Source organism: Pygoscelis adeliae, unplaced genomic scaffold (genome assembly GCF_000699105.1).
Source record: "Pygoscelis adeliae isolate BGI_AS28 unplaced genomic scaffold, ASM69910v1 Scaffold101, whole genome shotgun sequence".
Taxonomy (NCBI): Eukaryota; Metazoa; Chordata; class Aves; order Sphenisciformes; family Spheniscidae; genus Pygoscelis; species Pygoscelis adeliae.
The window spans coordinates 5,921,971-5,946,857 of record NW_008824238.1 but is presented as its reverse complement, the minus strand read 5'-3'; the positions used below and the strand labels follow the sequence as shown (position 1 = coordinate 5,946,857).

General features: G+C 40.8%; 1 protein-coding gene across 1 annotated transcript in view; it reads left to right on the top strand.

The window, feature by feature from the left end:
• The window catches only part of KCNB2 (potassium voltage-gated channel, Shab-related subfamily, member 2), a 197,279-nt gene that overhangs the window by 137,860 nt on the left and 34,532 nt on the right, over positions 1-24,887 (top strand). The gene's annotated exons all lie outside the window — the stretch shown is intronic.

The window sequence follows — 24,887 nt, the reverse complement described above, 5'->3', positions numbered from 1 at the left end:
CCTCTTTGGGAACAGCACATTACAGCTGTAACAAAAACAGTCTGTTCTTTTTTTGGCTAGGCGATAGCCTTAACATAAGGCAGAGGTTTGGGCATCTTCTTTTTCCCAGTTTTCACTGTGGCAGAAATAGCATATATATCTTCTCTAAATATGTCTTCTTTGTGAAGTGAGACATAATTTCTTCGGAATAGAAATTTTAAGCTAATGAGTGAAGCAATTCTGTTTAAATTATTATTTAAAATGATTTCTCATTTTGAAACCTGATGATCAATGCTGTTTAATTACTTAAACATGTATCGGCAAGATCCCTTTGTTGTGCTTTGCCTATTAAATGATGTTTATTCCTTATTGTACTAGAAAGCTAATGACTCAGAAATTTAAAATGATAGTGCTGTAGAGAATGCATTTGTTTTTAATTTTCATTAATACTGTATTGCAAGGAGGAGCACATAACTACCTTTCCCCTGTAAGATGTAACAACCCTTTCCCTTTATGGTATGCCACCATAAAAAATATTGCATAACTCCTTATTATAGCCACATCAAATGTGGATCATGAGTGTAAGCAGCCAGGTTGTAAAGCATGGAAAGATTTTACACTAAAGAATTTACGTATGTTAAATCCATGATTCATACTGCTCCCAGAAGAAAGTCCCATTCAGTACACCAGTCAGGAAAGACTAATACCTCACCCTGTCAGAGCCTCAGGAAATTGCTGTATTTAGATCCCTAAATTATAGAATGCTGCTATTAGCACACACTTTATTATCATTAACATTATGATTAATACTAAAAGTTAAAACTGCTAAAGAATTTAACTTACTCATCAAGAAGAGTTTTCCCAGTTTGAGCAACTGGATATATGACTGAACTTGCCTACATAACATCCTGTGTCATGACGTGGCATTTACAATATAATTGTAATACTAGAACTTCCACACAAGTGAAGTCAGTTATTCCCCTCTCACCCTTACCCAAGGCACTTCTTAGGCCTAACTCATCAGGATGTGGAACAGGGATTATATTGTGCTTTGTGCTGCAAACTCCTTTTCTGACTGCAAAATCTTTGAGCAGATGCGATTATATTGCACCACAGGACCCGGTCCTGTCAGAGGCCCTGAGGCGTTTTCCCAAAACAAAATGGCTCATCAGTCATGCCGTATATCAGGGTCTATATATCTATTTCTTACTTCAGCTGTGTGTGTTCCTGGTATGCTTTTCAAAATCAAACAAAAAGTTTTTCAGTGTCATGTAGGAGTTATAAGGAAATGAGCTTTATGCTTGTGGGATATGATTCTGGGCCAAAAATTAGTGATTTGACCTATTGTTATCTTGCCATTTGAAAAAAAAATGCTATTTGAAAGTCTGTAGGGTCTGGCAGTAACCCTGCCAGAGATTTGTCCACATCATTATTTAATTGCCAGGAGCATAACAAAAAAATGTCTTTTCATTTAAGCAACATTTATCAGCTGAGGCTTGGTGACTGCCCCAGGCTCTAACAACTATGAGCAATTCATGTTTAATCACGAGCATTATGCAGTATGAAAACAGATTGTATTTTTAAAGTTAACTTTCTCCTGCTCTGAGGAGAGGGTAGTGTCCTGCGAAAGCATGTCCTAATGCGTTCCTGAAGCCCTGATGTTTGTATCCCACTGACAGAGAAACTTCTAGATGAGAAGTTTAAAGCCTTTATCCCTTAAATCCAGGCCCATGTAAGAAAAAGATTGTCTTTAATCCAGAAACACCACCTCTGGACCTGCAGGATATCTGGCATAAAAAAACCACTGAGGCCAGTTTGCAGGCTGCACTGGGACAGAGAAACATTTCCTGGGGTTCTGCAGTTCGCCAAAATTAAGATCCTTTTAGCACTGTATATCTGCAAGAAAGTATATCCCCACTGCTGTCATCTGTCTGGGATACAGGAAGAGCAATGGAGGTCCTGAGCAGCACGAAGCTGTCGGTGCTCTCAGCACAGAGTTCTTCTTGGTAATAAAAAAGTTCCTCCATTCTAGTGTTCAAGGTTAACTGTTTTGATCATCGGAGAGGACACAGTATGGTTCCAGAGGTACATGTTGGAAAATGTTCAAACTTTAATTTCTGAAAAGCTTTTAAGATCTTCAAGATCTTAAAGCTTTCTATTAATACTAAATGCACAGGTCTATAAAATTATAAGAAGTCTACACAGAAGGGCTGTGGAAGGGTGGAAAGCTACTGGTGGGTACCGTAGGGTGGTCAGCGCAGTCTAAGGCACAGCCTGTGCCTGGCTGCGTCCTAAAGGGCAGGGTCTCCAACAAGCAGACGCGGTGGGTCTGTCCCTCACAGGCTGATTCCGTGCAGCAGTGTGGGCACAGCCTCTTGTCCTAAGCTTAGAATGGTGAATAGTCAATACACCAGAGAAAGCCACTGAGAGACATGCCATACGTACACCTGGCTGCCTGCCTCTGAAAATTGTTCAACTCATATCCAGAAGGCCCCCGACTCCACTCTTCTCCATTCCCCTTAATCTTAATTTTCTTTATACAGGAACGTTATGTAGTTTTCACCAAAGTTTTAGTGTTCTCCTGAGATCATAGACACACAGGGGATTTTGTGAGAAAGTGAACTTTATTTCCTGGCCTCAGTTAAATGACATGGAGTAACGGTACAAAAGCTTGGTATTCCAGTAACATGACTGAAGTGATTATCCACTGGGACCATTACGTGTTAAACCATTTCCAGAATGAGGAGTTCCCAAACAAATAACATATGAAGATGATGATTCACTCTGTCATGGTTTCAGTTATTAATAATAGTTTAGAGCTTCTTGTCAGGGCACCGCAAGGGTGGCAGGGCAGGGCCTGGCAGCTCGTCCCTTCCCACCCCAGCCAGGAGCAGGGCATCTAGGGGGGCACAGGGGCAGCCCCAGCCTCAGACATGGGGCACTTCCCTGGCGATGGTGATGGGCCAAGGGCTGGGCTGGGCCGTGGGCCCGTGGGTGGGCCTGGCTCAACGGAGCTGTGGCAGGGTTGGGGGGAGCTGGAGACCATCCCTGGTCGTCTGCGGCGTCGCTGGGGAGGGGCTGATGGCCCCAGCAGGCTGACATGGGGTCCTGAGCCCTGGGCAGGGTGGAGGGAGCCCCGGGGGGCTGAAACGGTGTCCTGGGCCATGGGCAGGGTGGGGGTCTTGGGGAGGCTGAGCAGGGACAGGCAGGGCTGGTGGTGCCTCATGGCCTTGACAGTTTTATTCAGCCTCTGATAAGGAAGAAAGTGTGAAAACGGCAGAATCTGAAGTAAGCAGAGAAGTTTCACTGTGAAAATTAAGATGCGAGGAGCCAAAAGCAATGCATTTCTTTAGCAGTCCTAAAAGTTAAGAAGTCTGTATCAAATCACACTTTGCACACCCATGAGTACTGAGCAGTCATACTGCTGCATATGTGCAAGGGAAAATACTGTGTTTTGCATTCCCTTCTAGATTTGCCTAAAGCCTACCTCTTTATTGCTGCTTCAGTTGGAGACGGTTTGGATTTTTCTGTGAATAAATTGTCTGTCAAGAGCCCATCGATGAAATTGTAAGCAGCAAGACTAGACATGTTGGTGCGCATATAAAAAATTAATGATGCAAGCCTCAGCTGCCTTGGGCGCCATGATGGCATTTACACCTAGGGACAAGGGATGTGAGATAATGCTTTTACAGTCGGAGTTTCAGAAGCAGATTTCACCCTTTGCTAGGGTATAAAATGACTACAGGTGCAGGGCAGTTATACTTTCAGACTGTATTTGTTTTGGCTGATATGAAACTAGACACCTCTGCTGTAACCCAGTCTTATCATAGAATCATTAAGGTTGGAAGAGACCTCTGAGATCATCGAGTCCAACCGTCAACCCAACACCACCATGCCCACTAAACCATGTCCCTAAGCGCCTCATCTACACGTCTTTTAAATACTTCCAGGGATGGTGACTCAACCACTTCCCCAGGCAGCCTCTTCCAATGTTTAACCACTCTTTCAGTAAAGACATTTTTCCACACGTCCAATCTAAACCTCCCCTGGCGCAACCTGAGGCCATTTCCTCTCATCCTATCACCAGTTACTTGGGAGAAGAGACCGACACCCACCTCGCTACAACCTCCTTTCAGGTAGTTGTAGAGAGCAATGAGGTCTCCCCTCAGACTCCTTTTCTCCAGGCTAAACAACCCCAGTTCCCTCAGCCGCTCCTCATAAGACTTGTTCTCCAAGACTTGTTCACTTGTCTTGAGGCAAAGAGCTGGAGAAGAAAAGCTTTCATTTCCTATACAACTACACCTTAATGTATGGGCTTGTGCAGAGCAAACGAGTGACAATAATTTACAGAGAATTCCCAGCAGAAAGTTTCCCATTTCAATCCATTTCATGGGCATGGACTGCATTTGTCAAAATATTTGACAGGAAAGCATCTGACATTCTTCATGCAATTTTATTTTTATTGTTTTGTTTTGACTCAAATCCTACCTGTCCCTTTTGACTCATCATACCTATCTCTTAAACAGACCATAACATTAGTATCACCTAAGTGCTTTGCAAAGGAAATCATTATCACCATAGTTTTATATACAAGGTACTGGGAAAGAGAAAATGAGACTTTCTCAGAGTTTAATGTTTTGAAACAAAACCCTGGGATGTTTCATTTCAAAAGTCAGATCAAGCACTTTGATTCCGATTCTGGGCAGTATGAAATGCCAGCATCTCAGCATGCCGCACAGGATGCAACTCAACCCTCTCATAATCTCTCTCTTCAAGAGAAGACCAGAAAAGCATAATCCAGCCATTTCTTATATCCTTATAGCAGCTAACTGTCACTGTGTCAGGGAACGGTTTGCAGTGAAAAATATCCCACGCTAAAGAAAGTCTTGAACCTGGGTCTTTTTCTCTCTAACAAATGGCAGAGCTGCCAAGCTTCCAGCCTGGGTTTATTTTATCAACATTTCCAATTTCCCTTTCAGTCAAAATAAGACTGTGGGACCATCTGAGCGGATAATTATGTAACTGTGAAAGTTCAGAGCATGCTGAACAAAACAAAATATGTTTTCCCTCATTTATGCAGACTAAACATATTGTCAAGGTTTTGAAGCAGTCAGTCCAAAATGTTCACAAAACACTGCAGTTTCCCAAGCAGCCTGTTAGTGGAAGAATTGCACCAAAATGCTATCCTCTCTGTAAATGCTCATCAGAGGGAAGACTTTGCTGAATACTTCCAGTGCCTAATTAATTGCAGACATCTGAAAAATCACTTTGCGTACTCCAGTATTGCCAGCTGAAGCATTCTGAAATCACTGGTGAGCTTCCCATAATTATAACAATTTAAAAATAATTATGGATCTGAGGAATCTGTTTTGGATCCTTTTGCTTGCATTCTTTTCATACAGAGGACTCCATTCAGTTGCCTAAATATAGATATCTAGTATCATTTGAGATGCCCTGGGGGGATGTCCGGGGCATCTGCATAAGTCTCGCAGGTGTGACATTGGAGCAACAGAAGACCCGTGCCCTTCTAGAGCAGTAGTTGGAGGCCAGTCAGGGTCCTGTAGGGCATCCAAAATGACACTAGATGCCTGTGTCACTGAATCATGCTCTGACTGTCACATTTCCAAGCTGTTCATTATAATTGTGAAGGTTAAAAGCCAGTGAAAGCTGACACTTGCATATATTTGACTGGCATCAAAAGCTTCATCTTTACACTGAGTATCTTGAGATGTTTGATAATCCCTGCTGCTCAAAGCAACAGTTTCAAGACTGCTAGGCCCAAAAGCTGACCTCTCTGGAAAGCTTTCTGTAATTATTCCTGTGGTATATCCATCACACACTTCTAAATCCTTGGTTTGAAAGGAGAAGACACATCTTACAGATGTGTTTCTGAATTGGGAATTAAGGTAAATGGGTTTCAAATCCAGCCCTGCTAACATCTTTTTCTGAACCTGCATTTTAAATGTTCATTTCTTGCATGTTTCATGCCCAAGACAAAATCCCCTCTTCTGAATTTCAGAGCTGCCAAGGTCTCTTAACTGCAAGGGCAAGATGAAAATGCTTGTACCTCTGAAAATTAGTGCTTTTTAGGGGGGACTGAAAATATGCTTTTATAATTTCAGGTTCTAAAATACTATACTCTATGGATACTCCTGCCTTCAAAATGTCAACCTTTCAGATGACTCTTGGCTTTTGCAGTTTCCATTGAATTCTATTTCGACCTTTGTAAAAGACATAAGAAAATCCACAGTGGGTTTACCAAGTCATTCACTTCCATCTTCCATTAGCTCTCTGGCATTCTGCTGTAATGAGTATGTCGGGGGTGGAGGTATTCTGGGGATTTCTCTATTATGTCTTGATGATCATTCACATGAAAAAAAAAAAAAATCAGTTCTTGCTTTGTAACTTTTGCTTATAGCTGACTTCCAGTCCCAGAACATTCTGTAGTGAGGGGAGCACAGGAGAGTGATGAGGGGAGTTCAAGATCTTTATTTTCCATTTCTAGTTGTTTATTCTGGTAATTACATCTTAATCATGCTCATGCTTAAACCAAAACTGAAATGAATGTTTAGTCAGTGACTGATTCTGTGCTGTACTTCTTTTCCTTGATGACTTCTGCAATATTCTGAATGTTATGGCCTGCTATATGGCAGAAGCCAGCTCATGTTTACTAGTCAAGAGGCCAGTAAACAATCTTGAACTGCATTCACAGTTGGAGCATACTTCTCAGTTGAGTCTGTTACAGAGCTCCTGTTGGCTTCAGCACATCCTGTTTATGGCGTATATATCACACGAAGTATTTTTCTTCCAGATTCCAGCCACCCAGCCAGCCTCTGGCTCATAAGATTTAAAAAACGGTAATTTTAAATCAAATTATATTATATTGACATAATTAGGCTCAGAGAGGAAGAAGCCTTGTTAATTCTATTATTCTTTCTCAAGTAGCTAATATAAGGTAGCATAGTCTTATCGTCAATATAGCTGATAATCATTATTCTTCATGTAGCAAAATTGGCCTCATTTTAAACACTCATGGGCTTTGCTTTTGATAAAGTGGTAAGATAATAGTGATAGAAGTGATATTCCTTAAAGGATGTTTAGGAAATTCTATTAATATGGGGGTAATCTTTTCAAGGGTAAAACGTACCACATATTCAGCTTAAGGCCCTCAGTCACAAGACTCTAATGAACTAACATTAGCACTTCTCTAAGCAATATTCTCTTTTATCTCTGGAGAACTTAGAAAGAGGATATAGATTTTCCACTAAGCCAAGCAAGTTAGAAACTTAAATATCAATACAGACACTGCGACTTTGTGAATATATATCTATATATATTAAAATTTAGTGGCTGTAGATTTTTCAATTTCATGTTTGAAAATGTTAAAGTTAAAAAAGTCATCTTGAATGAAAGAGGTGTTTTGTTCGGCTTAAAAAGATGCACCTCGTTGTATTTTTTTTATTACTTTAAAATGTAACTTCCAAATACCAAATTAAAGCATTTCCTTAGAAAATGTCAGAAATAAAGGTCTTCAAGAAATCAAAACTGAATTTTTTACAAAACCAGTGCAGCTCTGAATATTTCAAGAGTCCTGTTGCTGTATTTCTTGGCAAATAAGAAAACTGGCAAAGGTATTTAGGCAAAGAAGGGTGTAGATAAATGCTTTGTGATGTTTAAAAAAATGTGTGAACAAGTTATGTCTCCAATTCACAATTGCACTTGCAGTAGATACCTTTGAAAATTAGAGATTCATCTGCTATTTTTCTGCTTCTTTGTTCATCTACACCCAGGTGACTTAGTCTACCCCAACTGTAAGATGAAGAAGCTTTAAAAAAATAAAACAAATATTTGTTTTCACAATGCATTAGAGATAATCTGAGTGTGAATCCCACAGACTCTGAAGAGGTAAAATGAACTAGGTCTAGTTCATGTTAACTAATGCATTATTCTCTTGTGGAGCAGTTACTGAGGTACAGAGAAACACGTTTACCTTGATATTTTAGAAATCATATTAACCAGAGAAAAATGTGCTTAAGGTCTATCTTTGAGGATTTGGGGCAATTCCTTCATCTTTCACTTGGCCCTCATGGGATGCTTCACAATGGGTGTTGTTTTTTTAATGTTGGCACTAGATGAGTGCAGCGCTCCTAATCTCACAGTATTTTATAAGAGAAAGAGCAGATTTAAAGTTTAAGAGTTTCAGGAGTTACCAAATGTAAGTAAAGCTGGACATATAACAAAACAGCACGCAGACCTCCATCTGCCTGCCCTTTCTATGGATCTGTTTTCCAAGAGGATCTTACATATTTATTATGTTAAACATTGTGAATTATACCTCAGAACTAATGCCAAGCCACGCTAATTCCCTTTCAATAACAAGTGACAAAAATGCTTAGGGTGAATCACTTCTTTTTGTCTAGAAATAGTCTTGGTAGCTGAAAAACATCAGGCAAAAATGTGTCTCTCCTGGTGTTCCCTCTCCAGAAGAATTTCACTTTAATGTCACCACTAATACTAATTGCCTTTCACCCCTGTGCTTTTAAATGAATCATAATCTCTGGTAATAGAACAGATTGCCTGAATATGTTTGGTTCCCCAGCAGCTGGTGCTAGCAGGGATGCTTGGGGAATTTCTTGGGGAGACTCCAGCAGTGGGTGAGGGGGCCAGGAGTGAGCAGAGTTGGAGCCAGCAGAACCCCCAGAGCAGGCTGCGCTGGGCAGAAACGTGCCCAGGTGACATGTCTGCAGCTGTTCCCTGGTGTTCCTGGGGCTTGTTGGCCCTACCAGTCCTCTGCAAAAAAGCCAAAGAGCAGAGCATGCCCAGATGAATGCCACTCTGAAATGGTAAGTTCAGTTATCTGAGGAAAAATTCTTGGCAGCTCAGTTTTACTGACATTAATCAAAGCAAAGAACTGGCAACTACAGTATAAAGCATCTATGTGCTAGAATTGCAAGGGGAGCAATATAAGACATTTTATCATCAGAAATATTTTCCAGCAACTCCATAGTTTATTCTTTTGCCTCACATAACTGGCTTCCATGTTTTTCCAGCATCTTAGGCAAGAAACTAAAATACTTAAAAGTGATGTTCATGAAGTATTTCTACTGCTTTTGTTACCCCTCAATTCTGCTGCTACTTTTTGGAAAGCCTTGGACTGAAAAGTTTGCTAAACCTGGTTAAAGTTAGCCAGAATGGATTTAAGTCTGCCACAACTAGACACGGATCTTGTGCATCCTGAAAGTATAATGTAAGCTTATTGAAATCTGTGAAAAAAATTGTTTTCTGTCTTGTATACTGTTGAACTTGAATTTAAAATGTGAGATCATCAGAAGAGAGGCTTGGAATAAAGATTTTACAGGATCCCTGTCATTTGACTTGATTTAGCCTCTGAAGAATCACAAGTTCCTCCAAAGAAGTTGCTTCATGAATCAGTATAATTTTCTCTCTTTCCTCATTCATTCTTCAGTAACTGTTGCTTAAGGTGATAAATTCTTGTTGGGAGATATTCATCACTTTAGATTTCATCTGTCAAGTCTTCGGAGACGCAGTGTAATGCCATAGATCTTCCCAAATGGTGCGATACTGGTCTTTTCCTAAAAAATGTTGAATACCTTTCTACAGAGTCATATATAAGTGAATTAATGACCTGCAATAAATCTTACATGCATTCACTGTCATTTCTCTATCACTACTAATAGAATAAGTTTCTAAGTCTGCACTGGCTAAAGCCAAAGATCACCTTACATGCCCTCATAGCAGAGGGCCAAAGCACAAGATTATGATCTTCTGCTAATAGCTCAGTCCCACAGAGGAGCAGCTCCCAGCCCCTGGGCATGCTGTTGGATGGCATGCAGAAGCTGGGGTTTTGAGAGGAATTCTACCAGTAGCTTGGGGGAGGGATAGTTGCCATCTCCTTTATTATCAAGGTTGGTCCCCTTGTAAGTACCATGGAAAAGAGGTGACTGCTTTTGTCAAACAATTATTTGTTTGCCTAATGCCAGCCTAGCAATCTGCCCCGCCCTAGTAACAAAACACATTCAAGGTTAAGATGGAATTGCTCACTGTTCAGAGCCATCCAGCCCTTTCTTACAGAAAGTGGACTATGCATTATGAAAGGAGCAAGCCATTTTTAATAGAACTGTCTAACCAGAGATGGCAAAAAACTACCTACTTGTTCTTGGTAACTGATACTGAAAAACAGAAGACAGGCATGGGCGATTTCTGCAGCTGAGTATGGTTCAAGGGCACTCACTTCTCTTCATTCCTCCCATTCAATGTTCTGCACAGTCAAATGCTTCTTGTGTCAATTAAAAGAAAGGATAATGAATGGAGAAAGCAGAAAATCAGAGAAATACAGGGAAGCTCTTTAAAAATGCTTCTCGCAATCCCTTCCTTCACTCTTTTTCTTCCCTCCCTGCCCTTCTCCTCCTCCATCCCAATAACTTTGCATGTTATTTTCTTCCAAGAGTTTTACTTCTTAACATCCTCTCTGTTGGCTCTCTATAGGTTTTCAGACTATGTTTATCATTGTATTGAAATACCTTATTATCTTGCATTAAGCACTGTATCTAATACCTGACAGGCAGTGTTTGTTCTCCTACCCTTTCCCCAGAGATAGGAGTGAGTACTTGCGAGTTTTGTTTTGAAAACTCATATACATTAACAAAGAGACATCATTAATAACCATGTAAGAAGACAAGGTGAAAGAAATGTGCTTTCTATTTCAGGTTGGAGGTGTCTGATACTCTTATTTAAATGTCTGAATGTGCCAGCCCTATTCTCTGCAGAGATGAGCTTTAGCCATAATATTCCTTTCCACCTGAGGAGAAGAGTTGTCAGCTGTGGCCTACATCCTTATGCTTGAGTCAACTTTTGAATACTCCGTTTCAGCGAGGACATGCCTTGAAGATGAAGACTGTGACCTTCACTTGGTTCTGCGTTGTACAGGGAACAGCGTATAGCACAGCAGCCAGGCTTGACACGTTTGCAGTGGCTGTGATGCTGAGGAAAACATGCCTCTGCACCCTGCTTTAGCTGGCATCATTGAATGCTAAAGCTTGTTATGGACATATCAGGCATTTCCATAGTCAGGGCCTGTGGGGAACGAAGGCTTGAAAGCTGAAAGTGGACTATAAATCATAAGCATGGCACTTAGGTCTGCTCAAAAACTTGCACTGATTTCACTAAAACAGCTTGTTGGATTAAGCCTGAAGCACATCAAAGTATGTTTTTCCTCACAGGTTTTCACTGCTTTAAGTAAACTGATTCTAAAATACACTCTTAAATTTAAACTGGTGAAAGTTTGGTTTTACAGGAGGCTGCATCTGCCATTCCACTAACGTATTCATTGTTTTTAAAATTCTCTCTCCTTTCACCTCAAGTCTTTGATTTCCACATTGCATTTAGTATTTTCTTTACCTGCCATATTCCTATGCTGCATCACCACCAGACTGAATCTTGAGTATTCATTAGTTCCCAGAAAGCTATTACCTAGCCAATAGCATACATATTTCTTCATCTAATGGATTGCAAAACAGTTGCGATTTTCTTTATTTTTACTGTTTTTCAGTTAAGAAATAGGGATCAGATCATAAAAGAGAAAACTAAATTAAAGTCTCGTCCATCTCAGTTCAAGTTTTACCTTGGTCTAATTGCCATACTAAAAACCAAGCGCAGCATGCCAATGTTATGAAAAGACTATAACCTCTCAACTGCTGTTTCTTTTCTTTATTGTGGGCAGTTATGTCAAATATCCCAGATAGATCCATAAGGACTATATGTTGGAGCAACAAAGGAGCACCAAACTCTTTTCCCAACTATTTTCAGTATCTTATTTTTTTCATCATGCCCTTTGGTCCCTTTTGTTTGAAATTAAGTATTTCTTGTGCTTATTACCCCAGGCATAAAGCTCTGATCTTATTCATAGTTTCATAATTTATAAATCGTATGTCCTCTCATTATCATGTTGTTTAATTGTATGTGAAGAGTTTGGATTAGTTCTATCAATCCTCTTTATAATGCTAAATACGAAAATTAGGTACTATAAAACCTTCACGTCCAGTGAATATAAACCCTCTTCCTCAATCTGCCAGTTGAAATTTAAATATTTGAATCCAGTTGCCATTCTGATGATATTATAACTTGCTCCGTTAAAATATATTATGGCAACTTTTTAGTGGGCAACTAGTGCAGTACAGTGTTACTTTAGATGGCTCTGCTTTTCCATGGGAATGTGTTCTTTAACAAGCCAAAAGAGCATCTTGCTCACTCCTTCCCTCTTAGCTGCAGGGTAGGTTGGTGGGTATTTCTCAAGAAATTTCTCAAGCTTATCTTAAGATAAGCTAGCCTTTTAGATACAAGAAGATAGAATCTGTGACTGTTATACTTAAATCCAGAGTCGGTGGGTTTCTTCCATACACAAAGCTGAGAAACAAAATAAACAGAAATTAGAAAGGGGAAGGGCTCTTAAGATGCTGCTAGAACCGAGTGCAACAACTCTCTTTGACCCTGCTAGGATGTGTTGGCCTCTCCATTTAGGTACATGGGGACAAAGTACATTTATCTTCCTAACAGTAGGACCTGAGGTGGAAATTTGAAGTACTGCAAGCCTCCAGGACTTTGCCTCTTCCCTTCATTTCCACCTGTGTTGCTGCTAGTCTCAGGAAGAGGTGAGGAGGAGACGGGGTACATAGTACCCCACGAAGAAAAACTGCAGACAAGCTGGTTTGCTTATTTTAAAATAGTCTCTACTCATAATTTGTAATATAAGCTTATCAGAGAACTTAAGAACATGTATAGCTCGGAGTGTGAATAAGGGCCCCTTGTGCTCCTCACCTTAAACATATTTGATTGGTAAACAGTTTTATGAATTAGTCCTTTCAGCATCTCTGCGATATAGATAAGAGTATCTATCTGTGCTCTGCAGAGTGGGAAACAGAGAGGTTACATGGCTTGCCAAAAACCAGAAAGCTAATGGCGGGGGGGGGGGGGGGGGGGGGGGGAACAGAATAAAACTTACAACTTCTTTGTATTTTCTTCCACTCAACCAAATCAAAGAAAAGACGAGGTTCTTAGCTTCCTGTCAGTGCCCAGCCAATGCAGGAAGAAAACCACCAATTACCTGGATCCCTGGAAACAAGAGAGATCAAGGAGATGCTCAAGACTGCCCTCATGATCACAGGATGTAGAAGACCAGCCCACCCTGACTTAGACAACCATATGTTGGTATGGATAGGATACTGCTCTCATCATTTACATTAAACACATAACAGAAGAAGCACACAGACACTGAAGATGAAGCCATTGTGAATTTACACTTTACAGTAAATAAATGTAATGAAGTGTGGGCCCATATTTCAGGAGAGCAATAAAAACCAACTGTAGAATTATTGTGCAATGCGCATGACTCACCCACTGACGTTACATGTGAATAACATGCACTGCCAAGCCAATTTCAGCTTATGTCACATGCAGTTAACTCCCTCTGTGGTAACTGTTAACTTCACTCCGTAGGCTGGCAGGCGTGACTTCTGAGAATTTGGATGTGGTGATGATTTATATATAACTGCTCTCACTGTTTGGAAGAGGCTGCCAGGCTGTTTCTCAACATGCACCACAAGGGTACTCAGGCTCTTCACATAATGGCACTTTGTCCAGTGACTTGAGGGCCTGGGCTAGAGCGTATGAGCTGAAAGAGGGAGGATATCTTTGTAAATAAAATCAATTATATCTTATTTTAGCATTCAAGAGTGAAGCAAGCTGGGACAAAAACCTTCTTCGGTTTCTGTAGACTTTGGTTTCCCAGTGTCTTCCATATGACCCCAGACACATCTCCCTGCTTCACTATCCTGCCTTTTAGCAGAAGTTGAAAAGTAACAGTCTTAAAACTTTGCCCAGTCTTATGCAGGGTGGCTCTAAACAGAGGGCTTAGAACACAAGTGCCAGATTCCCCTTTGTACCCCTTGACTTTGGGGAGCCTTTGAGCTCTCCGGTAAGCATTTCCTTTACTTCTAGGCAATAGGCTATAACACAGCAATGTACTTTGGATCATTTTTATTTTATTAATTTTTATTACTACATTAAGGTTATATGAAGAACTGTTCAGTCCAGTACCTGTTGCAGCTTTAGGATTTTTTTTTTTTAAAGTCCTTTTATAAGTCATATTAAAGCATTTATTAAGGTGCTTTAAAGGTAATGAGTAACTATAGATAGAAAATCGGAAGCAATGTTTTCTGAAAAATCTGAAAGGGATTAAAATGGTCATTGTAATGAATAACTAGAGAGAGGTAAAGAACCTTGCAAAACCTGAACTGTTCATCAAAATGTATTTATTTTCAAGGGGGCAAAATGAGCTTTTCCAGTATTTGAATGGTTAAAAATTCTGGAGTAAATGCCTTTCCCTATGGGAAAAACATTGTCACATTTACTTCAGCTCAGTTATCGCTGTAGGGATTGAGTTATTTGTAATGCAGAAAGTGCTCTTGCTAGAATAATTAGCTTTTCAGGGAACATAGCTTACACCTTTTTGGAGCCTATCTAATTAGAACTGAGGAAATAGGTTCATTGCTACTGCTGCTATTTCATTACTGAGTAATCATTTGTATCTAAACACACCACTCTTCGGAGAATGACTGTCTGTGGTCAGATATGCTAATTTGTCCTCTCAGTTACATTACAGTGTGTTTAGCAGCATACTTTTAAAGATGGGCAAATAAGTGCAGCTGAATTTTGAATTCCTTGTGTTCCTTGTGTTGCTAAGAGGTTGGTTCAGTTTAGAAAACCAGAGCTATGACAAGCTACCCCGAACCATTTCATCAGCTTCTAAACAGGAGGCCCTTAAACGGAGAGATCACAACAAGGGACACACATTTTCTGCTTTATAGGGTTTGTATATCAGAGGAGATGCCTCTTCTTAGAATACAGAAAAGCGGCCTGGCAGCTCTGGACCTCCGACTGCAACTCAGCTGTGGGATGCAAAAGCACTGTCATGCCCTCAGGTTTGGGTGTGCATCCCAGCTACAGCCTGGCTACATATCAGGATGAGAGTAGGGTGCCCGCAGCCTTCCCTCCCCCTGCGTCTCAGGTCCCCTGTGCCTTGGTTTCTACCAGAAGAAAAATTCCTGTAGGTCTCTCAGTCACGGCTGGCAGAGAGGCAGGACAGCAGGGCACATTGCGACACTCTCATCCTGGTCTTGCTGGTCTTAAGCTTTGGTCTGCTTACTTTCTTTAGAGGCAGCTTAGTGTAGCGGTTCACACAGGGTCATTCTGCCCATGTGCAGTCTCTCCAAGGAGACTCTGAAGTGGAAGGGAAGGCAGCGAAAGAGTTTAGGTACCTCCAGGTAGTTCGTTAAGCAGTGTATTTTTTAAGTCATTTGGGACTTCAGTGACTAATATCTACCTAAATCCAGTTGCAGGTGGGTTTTTTTATTTCTGGCCATGTGCTCTAATTCACCACTAATACCCGCTTTCATACAGTAGAACTGGGTAAAACTCCTGAATTCGTTTCACTTCAGAAAAATCCTTACAGCCTACTGATTCGAGAGAGGCTTATGCACCTTCCTCACACCAGATGTGCTCAAGTGTATTGTTGAATTGGTACCCCATTAGCAATGAAGCACAATAGCAAAGATTAGCTTAAAAACAAAAGACAAATAACATTTCCAGAGATAGCTACAAACCTGAGGCTTATGCTTTTATGTCTTTGCTACAACTTTGAAGGGTGTGAGTAGTTTAAAGAGGCTGAAAGGGGAATTTGCACTTTGTTTAGAACCTTTACTCATACACTGAGGTCTTTTAGCTAAAGGATCTTCTCTTCTTTGCCTGTAATATTGAATGTCTACTGTGACCCCAATATTATACAAAATAGAATTTAGTATTCCTGATCCTTAGAACCCTTAATCTTGTATAAAATAGTCAGCTTCACTGAATAGAAAACTTTTAACTTTGTTGTGTACTGAAAAATATAAGATGGACAGGGGAGGTTACAACGAGTAAGAATCTTATTTCCATTACAAGATGCATAATTTTGGAAAGGTTTGCTTTTTTGCTGTTCTTCAGTATAGTGTCAATACTTCAGTTACCTTCTTCATACAATTGCTGATTCTCTTTTGAGAAAGACAGAGGCTAATCATGCTATTTTTAGTAAGTGGCTACTCAGCTATCTGTCCTATGGCAACTGTGGGGTCAACTTTCACCAGAACTTCTGCTGCACCTGACTCAGGTTCGTTCATCCCACTGAAAGTTTCCCATTTCCCTCGTGCTCCTCTTACAGTGCTTTCTCACCTTGAAGAATACCTGCCTGCCACGGAGCAAAAGGGCAGATGATAACAGGGGCCAATGAGAGGAGACGAAGAGTCAGTTACGAAGAGTCAGTTACAGACGCTTCTTTCAAAGAAACCAGCACAGAAGATGCTTTCCTATCACAGGCCTGAAAGGAAAATGGCAAGCATGTAATCTTCTCTAACAGATGAGGAAAAGGCAGAAAACTGCTGGGGTTAGAAACAAGGTTTCACATATTTTTTAAAGCTAACATGATACCATAATTTAGCTAAAGAAGCAAATCTGATTACACAAAATAGCTGAGAATCTGTTACACCCCCTAAGTAACTGAAAGCTGTGCTTTCTTACCACCTTCACTAAATAATCCCCAGGAATCAAAAACTTAGTGCATAACCGGCCCAGAGCTTTGAATTGCACTTTGGAAGTGAAGAGGAAACTCACTAATGAACCAGCTCACGCAATCTTGCATTATTTGTGTTTTCTTTCTTTCAAGCCATTAGCTCTGTTCATTCTCCACCTGCTGAATTGTAGTACCTGCCAATGGAAAACTGAGGAGGTGGATAATAAGGCTGTTAAGGAACCTTACTAAACAAGCAGATTAAAACTCTCCATTTCTTTTTAGATACATGAACAGCAAAAAACTTCTAGATGAAAATGTTGGACACTGAGGATCTGATTCCTTGCTCAAGCAAGAGTAATTGAAGTAAGGGCAAGGAAGGGTTACTATTATAACTGAGCAATAGAGAGCCTATTCTATTGCAAGAGACTAAAGGACTTGCCTAGCTTCAAAAAGGCTTGCTTAGCCTTCCAAGACTATCTATAACCAAATAACAGAAGTAAATATCAGGGAGGAAGACAGCTACTTTAACCATATTGGCACAAGAATGAATTGCTATACACTTGTTAACAATTAATTTAAACTGAAAACTAGAACGTTTCTATCAAAGCTGTAATGCTCAGAAATATCCTCCTAGCAGGGACAGTGGGAACAAAGAGTATGACCTGGTGTAGGTGGAGCCTGATCGCCTCATGAAGCATAGTCCTATTTGTAGATGTAGCAGGTGATCATGCTCTATGACTTTGGAGGTGTTTCAGTTCTGTAGTCGAGGTTCCTTCATCCCTATGAAAGCCCATTCAAATCAGTCAGCCACTTCTCAACGATTTAAATGCTATCTGGATCAGATTCTGAAGTTTGTTCTCCTCCTTCCTTCATTTCTGTTTCACTAGCTTTTAAGACAGAAATAAACAGAGTAGTGTGGCAGTCCCTCATAGAAACACATGAATGTCTGCTCCTTTACTCATTAACATAACAAGCTGGTCTTCACAATATTCTGCTGCCTACAGGAAAAGTTGTGTCCAAAACCATTTTCCTGAGACATCAGGTCAAACAAGTCTACAGGAATGCAGAGAGTCATCAGTAAGTGTACAACCTCTGCCTGTGCAAGAGGAGAATATGGTTTGGCTGGCATGGTCTTCCTCAGCAGTGAGGAGGTCTCACCTTGCCCGTTAGTAGGTTATGCACAACAGCGTTAACAGAGTCCCTGAGACAGCATGGGGTTGGATTATGGAGAGCTGGGAAAGGGTCCTTCAGCTGTCCTGCAGTAGCTGGTTATGTGACAGAGCAAAGTGAGCATTCATAAAGCAGTGGGAGAGTGGAGGAAAGGGGAGAGTGAGGAGAGCAAAGGCAAGAAGGAGGGAGGTAGCAACTCTTCCTTATGTGTCAGGTGGCGACAGCAATAGAGCTGAGGGGAGCACCTGAATTCCAGCAGGAAAAGGTGACAGGATGCCAGAGGAGGAGAAAAAGAGCAACTGATTCCCAGTGAAGAGAGAAAGCAAATAGCAGAGCTTGCCTGGCGTGATGGGCAGGGCAGGGCAGAGCATCTCAGATGTATGGCTGAAGAAGGGAGGAAGCAATATGGGAAGCCACATAGTTCAGCAGCAGTTTAACAGGGTGCTGTGCCAGCTTACCAGTACTTTCAGGGTCTGTTTTCTACTTTGAACCAAGGATAAGCTGTGCTTGTAGGTCTCTGACCTTCTCCTGCAGCAACCGCCCTCACTTGGCACTGGCCAGGAGGAAGAGGTACGGGTAGACGAAGGCCCCACACAGCCCAGGAAGATCAACCCCATAAGAGAAGAATCCACAACCTTACTGCTTTCAGAGCTAGCCACAAAACTATTTACTCTGCCATGTGAAAGCTCCCCATCGTTTATTTTCACAAACAGGCCTACAGATTAAATGGTTGATTTCTGCTGCATCCTGTAAAGATACAATAAGAGCTTTTTCCTGTTAATGATTAGGAAGTACTTAAGCACTGTTAGGATAGAAGACAAAAGATTAAATAGAAAGGGCTTCCTCTGCTTCAGTTTTCACCCTTAAAGCAGCATTGTTTAGCTTCATGAAATTGTTCTTACATACATCTAAGCACACCAGGAAGATGGTTGCAGTGCTTTTCTGGATGCTCGAAACCCAGGCCCAGGTCCTGATCCCTGTCAATGGCCGAAAGCTATCCATCAGTTGTGTCAGCTCTGCCTTGAGATAAAGAATAATAGAGGCCAGATCTGGGGAGAGAGAGCAGAGGGAAGCTTGGAAAAAGAACAGCATATTTTCTCCAAGCTAAATCTTTTAAAATATATATACATACTGAGGAATTTTATATCAGTTAATCCTCTTCTGCGAAAAGCAATGATTCACCAGGAATGTACAGGTTATCAATTAGTACAAATGTTGGCCCATTTTCAGTTAGAAAACCAATGTAACTTGCTGTTTTACAGCTAATGTCTTAGACTTAAGCTTGGCCAGCTGTGTATTTTAGCAACAGAGCTTGATTTTTGAAAAATATGTTAAAGAAACCCCCAAATACCTAAATAGGATGACTGGATTCAGAAAGAAGATTAAAAAAAATGCAATTTATTGGCAAAGATCACATGACATTTTCTTAGCCATTAGGATGGAAAAAGAACAGACTGGATGCCTGCCAGTCCTAGAAGTGTGGAAAATTAGATGCCATTTTGCACACAAATCAATACAGTAAGTGGGAAATCTCAGGTCTCCCAAACTGTCTGCAAATCTAGCTGCTAATTGACTCAATTAATCTCTGATCCTGTTTCCACAAAATTACATGCTTAGAATAAGGAGAGACTGGCAGTGTTGTGGATGATTAGAGAATATTGCTTTAATGAGCCTTGCTCAGCCATGAGCAGTTAACTGACCATTAATCTTCAGAAGGAAAGGGACAGGCTCTGCACTTACAGCGAGGGGAAGAAAAAATTTTGGCAACAAAGACAGCTTTTAAAGAACTGCTAAAAATGTGATTAGATGCACTGATGATTATTATAACCATTATCCATCTGTGGCATGTGCTAACATTCCTTCGCTAAAATCTACCTTCATTCCTTATGCAGGCCATGAATTCTGCACAGATTTGCTTTCTGAAGGTATTAATGCTGCCCGACTCTTTCCTGAATATTTTGTACTCCAAATATGAGATCTGTCAATGGAGGATACCCTGAGCAACAGTTCAGTTGACAAAATGTTAAAATAGGTACAGCATAAAAAACTGTCACTGCACATACAAACTGTGAAACAAAGGTGAAGATGAGGATGAAGATGAGGGTAGTACTCATTTGCTTGGAAATGACCTAGACACTAAACGTGGATTGGGATTGCCTCTGCTTTCTATATACACAGACAAACACTGGCATCTTACTGTATTTACCTATGGAGGTACAGAGGACACAGAGGAAACTACTACAGGAAGGCAAAGGACAGTTAAGGGTAATTGTAATAGGATTTCTATATATAGCAAGGATGTGAAGCCACTTTTAGCACTTACTCATTCTTTCCTGGTACAGGATGACAAACCATCTGATGTTTCTTCAAGAGCATTTTAGAAGAGAGCCATTTTTAGGCTTTATTAGATTATTACTTTATTAAATGCCATGCTTTAGATACTAGGCCATTAAAACAAACACAGATCATGGGTATGAGGATGAATTTTAAAAGTTCAAGAAACAGAGCCTAAAAGAAAAGAGGTAGAGGTAGAGCTAGAGAGGTAAAGCAAGATTTCTGTACAGATTATTTTTGCTATTACCTGAAGCTGGAAATTAAGTTACTTATGAATTTCCTCTCAACTGCTTAAAATATATCCTTCCACAAAGCTTATCCAGGTTACAGCCTGATCATTGGCTAATGAATACCTAGGGGCAGATTATGGTTTTAGAAAATTTAGCATGGACAGCTTCTCCTGTGCACCAGCTAGGGACTAGGTGATTTTTATTTATCATTTGTATAGCTCCAGGAATCTGCATGGGGTTTTCCATGACAAAAGAAAAGGTCAACTGCTGATCTGAAGAGGCTAAAATTGTAGCGAGGCGTAGCACCTTAACACCATGATAGAGCACAGGAGAACAGAGCACAGGAGGACAAGAGTTTCACTGCTGTCACTGCAGAGTATATATAACTTGCTGACTGCTTTTTTTACACAAACACATACAAAAATGCATCAACATATGTGCTTGGGAATACTACTCAGCATTGGAGGGAACCATCAGAAGGAGTACTCAAAAGGCATGAGAGGTGGGAATTTGTCATTGTATTATATTATAGAGGATGATGTTTCTGATTCTGTAAGACATAAAAACATAGCTTATCAGTTTGGCAACTAACTCCTTGCTGCATTTGTACTTACTGCAAGCCTGGAGGAAACGAAGTCTGATCCCAGCAAATGTACATGCTATTGAATGGTAAAGATATTCTGTGAATCTAAGTGTCTTATATTGACTGTGCATGTCTATCCTTTCCATGACAGTATTTCAGGATTGTTAATATTACATTGTTTATTTGTGCTTTTCAATCACAAACTATGTGACATAGGAAGATCCATTTGATTTGCGTGGGCTGTCAAAATAGAATATGCTTCTATCGGTTACATGTAAATCACACAAAATGCCTCTTTGGTGTGCATAGTAGTAAACTATTCCACTTTCTCTCTCCTGTGTTGCCATGCTTATAGCCAGTCAAGCTTTAAGTTCCAGGCCTTCACAGGACCGCGGGGTTGCATTAAATGCCACCTGCCACTGTTCAGAGGTCTTCTTGCAGAACAGCTAGCTGCCGCTGCAGGGGTGAGAGCTGTGCATGTGCACTGCAGATACATAGAGAGGCCTGATCATCAGGCAAAGGCGTAAGGGTAAGTTCCCAATCAGGACTGCTCATTTTGGCTTGTGATCACAACTGAGAACAGAATTTAAAGAAAAAAAAAAAGTCAATTCATTTTGATTTGTTAACTCTCCAACCTAAATAAAATGTCAAATATTTGTGGCTTCCTGCTCTTGCTCCTGAATGCATCAGCAGTGTCACCAAGTCACCCAGACACACATACACACACACTCTGTCCCTTGCACCCTGTTCACTGACTGCCCAACATCACTTTCTCCCCTGTTCCCTTCCTTTTTTCCTAACTGCATTCTTTTATGATGGCTTGATGTGACATATTACGGACCTGTATTTTTCAGGGGTGTTGAGCCATGTGGAGCTCTCATTTATCCAGAGCTACAAATTATTTTACAAATTATTATGAGGGACCAAGTTTTGCTTCTGTTAATATCCACAGCCTCTGTGCAGTAGCCTCCAGTGTGACTGAGAGCAGAACCTGTGTCTGTGTGTCTGTACTTAACAGCCTTACACAGCTCTATTCAAACTTTTAATGCTAGCAAGAAGGTTTTCTAAGCATGTCTCTTTTGGCAAATGTTAACAATGTGCTTCAAATAGTAGTCCAAATAGCTATCAAGCCTATGAGGAAGGTTTCTGATCAATTAGAGAATTTGTCATTCAGCTGAGAGAGGAGAAAATCTCATAGGATTCAAAGCTTAGACTTGGCTTTCTTGCAGACAATCCCTTGCAAAAAATACAATATCCTTTCTAATTGTTTTACCACTCCCTTCCCATGGGGACTGACCTCTGCAGTGTATTGTCTTATGACAAAGTTGTCTTTCATATCTGAGATGTGCTATAGGGCATGAAAGTACCTCCTGTTCTTGAAAGAAGCAACCAAGAGGGGAAGGGTGAGGGTGTTTTCACTGAAGGATAAAGGTGTTTTCTCTTGGGTATGTGAAACAGAGTCAGAACCAGGCAGGACGAATGACAACTGTGACAAAACTATCTTCAGAAGTTCTGATTGATTTGATGTGATTTCTCTACCACACGCCCTAATAAATTCTGGAAATAGATGTGAGCATAACGATGTAGATTTCAAAGTGAAGCACAGCATTGTATTTTGTAAAGATAGTTTTTTAATGCTATTGTCTGCCAAATTATGTCACTAAGAATTTCCTTTAAACCATCAACCTAAACATATGTGTACAATGATGACAAATTAAATCTGCAACTGAAGGTGGAAGGGTTTTTCCATTTGCATCTGAATTTATTGCTTTGGGAAGGCATTGGATTGATGGATCTTGAAGTGCTCTATTTATTCATAGAACCAGTGACAAGCTTCCCTTCATTGCAGCTTTCTTCATATTCTTAAAAAGAGCAGTCCTGCAAATCTACTTACAGCAATGATAAATATTTAAGACACAAGGTCAGAAATATACTGTAATTTGTCTGGTGACAATGTTCTATTCCAGTAACTTTATATCTTTCATATCAGATGATTAATGACCTTGGGGCTTTAGGTATGTGCTGTAGAGTGACAGTCCTACAATGTAAATATATTCAAAGGCTCAGAAAATGAAGTGTATGCTCCAGCCAATGTCAAACAAGCTCATTTCTAAGTCCATAGGCCATGGGGAAATATCATACTGCACCAATGAAAGTTCAGAAATGTCAGTTATTTATTTTTCTAACCAGAAGTTGCTAAAAGGAGCTGTTTAGTGAACACAGTGATAAGCAAGTAGCTTAGCCCTGCTTCAAGCACAGGGTACTTTAATCAAGCCCCAACTCTTCTAACAGGTCCCTTTGTCTGTATCTCAAAGAAAAATAGTGTATTTTTCTAAAAGACTCCATCTCTCTGCACCAGCATATCTCTTCCTATTTTTTTCTTTTTTGAGCCTCATCTGTTCCTGGCTCATACTCGTCTCTGCCCTTCAACAAACACAGTCAATACCTCTGCTCATCCCAGACTGCATTAATAGCTGTTACCTGCTGGCATTAACCACTGCTGCTGGACAGCAGGACTGGAAGGGAAAAGCTTTCTGAGTGTGCAGAAGCCTTGCACCTGGTTCCTTCCTTTCGTGCCTACCCACTCAGACAACCCCGCTGCGCAAGCACTGTGAGCATGGTTCCCCCAGATCCCTGCCACAGGTCTGCATGCTGGAAAAGTCTGCATTCAGTTGATTTCCTCGTGACTTTCTAAGTATCTTCTTGGGTATGGCCTTGTCCTGGTTTCAGCTGGGATAGAGTTAATTTTCTTCCTAGTAGCTGGTACAGTGCTGTGTTTTGGGTTTAGCATGAGAACAATGTTGACAACACACTGATGTTTTAGTTGTTGCCAAGCAGTGCTTACACTAGTCAAGGACTTTTCAGCTTCTCATGCCCTGCCAGCGAGAAGCTGGGAGGGGGCACAGCCAGGACAGCTGACCCAAACTGGCCAAAGGGGTATTCCATACCATGTGACATCATGCTCAGTATATAAACTGGGGGGGGAGTTGGCCAGGGGGTGGCAACCGCTGCTCGGGGACTGGCTGGGCATCAGTCGGCAGGTGGTGAGCAATTGCACTGTGCATCATTTGCTTTGTGTCCTCTATTATCATTATTAGTATTATTATTTTCCCTTCCTTTTCTGTCCTATCAAACTGTCTTTATCTCAACCCATGAATTTTACCTTTTTTTTCCCCGATTCTCTCCCCCATCCCACTGGGGGTGGGAATGAGTGAACGGCTGTGTGATGTTTAGCTGCCTGCCGGGTTAAACCACAACAGTCCTTTTGGCGCCCAGCATGGGGCTCAAAGGGTTGAGGTAATGACAGATCTGACCAGAGTGTGTTAAGGCAAATTTGTTATAAGTATTCATTATATTGGTTTAATAGTCGCTGGTCACAACGTTGATTAATTTACTCTCAAAGTTGTCGTGCTTGCTCTCAGAGTTGTGTTATGTAAAACCTCACTTGCTGTATGTGCTCCCTGTTGTGCTGTCTATCACCTCTGGGAGCTGGATCAAGGATATCATTTTGCTGCACTGTGTAACACTACTGGTTTATGATATCATAAAATTATTGGTCATGAGACTAATCTGGTATTTGTACTCAACGTTGCCATCATCTCCGTACCTCGGGAGCCACCTTTCGGAAACTATTAATACTTACACTCTTCACCTTTTGTCCTCGGGGAACCAGTCTATGGGGGAGACGGGGGGGACACTTTCCCCCACTCCTTCACATTGCCTTTCTCCTTCAGATGAGTTACAACAACTCTTGAAAATTTTGAATATCCTTGGGATGTTCAAACTAGCATGGTCCTATTGCTATGTCTCCTGAATGTGGTTCGGGTCTTGTTTAAGGTTAAACAATTATTTAAGAACACCATCCAGAGATCAATCCCCACAACAGGCACTGCGGCTACTCCAACCCCCAGCGACAGGCACTGAGGCTACTCCAACCCCCAGCATTTTTTTTTTTTTTTTTTTTTTTTTTTTA